This window comes from Globicephala melas, chromosome 1 (genome assembly GCF_963455315.2).
Source record: "Globicephala melas chromosome 1, mGloMel1.2, whole genome shotgun sequence".
NCBI lineage: Eukaryota > Metazoa > Chordata > Mammalia > Artiodactyla > Delphinidae > Globicephala > Globicephala melas.
The window spans coordinates 143,603,212-143,606,261 of NC_083314.1; positions in this window are offsets into that span (position 1 = coordinate 143,603,212).

Here is a 3,050-nt window from a genome sequence, read left to right on the forward strand (position 1 = left end):
AACTTCCGGCCTTCTGGCCCCGCCCACGGAGGGCCCCGCCCACAGATGGGTCCGCCCGCAAATAGGCCCGCCCACAGGCCCACCGAGGCTCAGAGGGTCCAGCCCACTGCGGGACTGGGACGGCCGTCGCCTCCCGGCTCTGTTGGTCTCTCTTCTGCTCTCTAGGCGGCAGGAAACCGAGCTCCGAAGCCACACCCTTCTCCTGTTTTGGAACAAGATAGAAACTGAACTGGAGAAAAAGAGAAGCCGAAAAAACTTTTGGAATCTGATAAATTTTGTCCAGACTCTGTCCCTGGGAGATCGTGGGAAAAAATTTAAACCTCTGTTTCCTCATCTGAGAAGTAGAGGTATGATCATTGAACCCAGCCCCCACGTTCCTAGATGTGAAATGAAACAACTTGGTGTGTACGGTTCCTGGCGCTCTAAGCAGTAAATGGTGGCTGCTGTCGTTAACTAGTCACCCGTCAAGTTTGCCCAGCAGAAGGTTTTTGACATACCGTGATTAGCCCTGTCGAGCTGCCCTTCGAGCTCACTTGAGCCGGTATTAGAGAAAATGTGTGCAGGAGTTCCCTGGCGATCCAGTGGTTAGGACCTCCGCGCTTTCACTGTCGTGGACCAGGTTCAATCGCTGGTGGGGGAACTAAAATCCCGCAAGCTATGCGGCGCGGCAAAAATAATAATAATAGAGAAAATGTGTGTAGAAGCCAGAAACCATTGGAGTCTCCCATCCAGCCACCACTTCTGTGCAGAAAACCCTTTTTAGAGCAGGATCCCTTCTGCTAGAACATCCTTTCTCAGTTTGAACATTTCCAAAGACAGGAAGCTCTGCCTCTGGCCCTAGGAAGCCTTCTATGCTCAGTGGACCCCATGAGGCTGCCTGTCCCCACAGATCACCTCCAAGTTTCCTTCCAACTCCGACTCTAAGATTATACAACTTGAATAGAGACACCTATCAGCCCTTACCCATCACAAAGCAACCCCACCACACTCCCATTCTTGCTTTCAGCTGCAGTTTAGGATTAAGCAGGCTCTGCTCCCATTTTACAGAAGAAAAGGAAGTATCAAAAGACACAGAATCATGCTGTCTGGCTTGAGGTACAGAATTCCATTCCAGGAACAGGACCTTCCCTTAGCTTCAGCTCTCACTCGTGGCCCTGTGGGTGTGAGGTAGCCCAGTACATCTGCTCTGTCCCATAACTGAATAAGCAGTGCCAGAAGCTGGAGCACACTGAAAAGATCACTAGACTGGGAGTCAGATCTGAGTTTTGGTCTCAACTCTGTCCTCATCTAGTTAGGTAACCCCTGGTTGAACAGGAAGATCACTAATGAGCCCACACTCATTCAGTGGTGACTACAAATCCCTAAGAACTGAACGTGAAACTTAAAAATACTGAATGTCTAATCCTCCTCCCTTGAGGGAAGAACAGACAGCACTGTTTAGACCCAAGTCTAAAACATCAGTGCCATTTGCCTGTAGCGTATAGGACCAGAGGGAGAATATCAAATCCTTTCTGAAAAAGCTTACTCCAAATCCAGACAGTTTTCAGAGCCTTGAAGCCTGAGGCAAACATCAGGAGCTGTGTAGAGCTAAGGGGTTCAGAGAACCCGGAAGAAACAGTGAACCTAACCGAAGAGCAGTGGCTCAATTCTAGAGACAGAGGGCCAGGGAATGTGCCCATCAAGTCTAATAGCTGAAGAGGGCCCAAAAGACTTCTGGAGGTGCATGGCCAATAGCAACAAATGTAACCCCTCAGACGGGTGTCCAAGGCCTTTTTCTGGTACCCACCTGGCTCTCCACTTCCCATGATGTCACCCCAAGAACCCTATGCTGTAGTAACACTGAACTGTTCACCATTCCCACAACTTGTCCTCACTCCATGCTTTTTTTTTTTAAGCTGTGCCTACTGTCTGAAATATTTTTTCCATGCATCTCTTCCTAGTACACTCTAACGTCCTTCAAATCCCATTTCAAAACTCACAACCTCTATGATGTCTTCCTCAATCCTCATCCTTCCTCCTTCCCACAAGAACAAGTTTCTCCCTCTGATTCCACAGCACTTTTCACAATATTTTACTGTTATATATGGAAAACAGAACTATATTATGATTCATTACGCAAGGCAGAGATCTTGTTTACATTTATGTACCCAGGTTTCTAGCACAGGGCCTATCATGGGTAGGTGCTTGCCTTCTTTCTTCTTGGTATGGCCCTGGGGCTTGTATCACATTAAGGATAAACATGAACTGGAGGACCAGAAACACCATATTTTGCTGTGTAAGGGTCAAGAAAGTTCCTCTACTTAGAGAAAAGTTCTGAAGAATAAATTGTATCAAAGTAATCCCAGAGTTCTGCTCTGTTTCGAATTAACTATGAAAAAGCAGAACATGGTGGACAGGTTTAAGTAATATTCTTATTCAAAACCAAAGTTCTGGGCTTCCCTGATGGCGCAGTGGTTAAGAGTCTGCCTGCCGATGCAGGGGACACGGGTTCGTGCCCCAGTCCGGGAAGATCCCGCATGCCGCGGAGCGGCTGGGCCCGTGAGCCATGGCCGCTGAGCCTGTGCGTCTGGAGCCTGTGCTCCGCAACGGGAGAGGCCACAGCAGTGAGAGGCCCACGTACAGCTAAAACCAAAGTTCTGGGCTTCCTGGTGACGCAGTGGTTGAGAGTCCGCCTGCCGATGCAGGGGATACGGGTTCGTGCCCCGGTCCGGGAAGATCCCACATGCCGCGGAGCAGCTGGGCCCGTGGGCCATGGCCGCTGAGCCAGCGCGTCTGGAGCCTGTGCTCTGCAACGGGAGAGGCCCCAACAGTGAGAGGCCTGCGTACAGTAAAAAAAAAAAAAAAAAAAAAAAAAAATTACAAAACAAAAGTTCTTAAAAACAATAAACATTTTTATTGAGGTGTAACTGATATATAACATTAAGTTAGTTTCTGGGGGACAACATAATGATTCGATATTTGTATACACTATGAAATGAATACCACAATAAGTCTCGTTACCATTAGTCACCACACATAGTCACAAAAATCTTTTTTTTCTTGTGATGAAG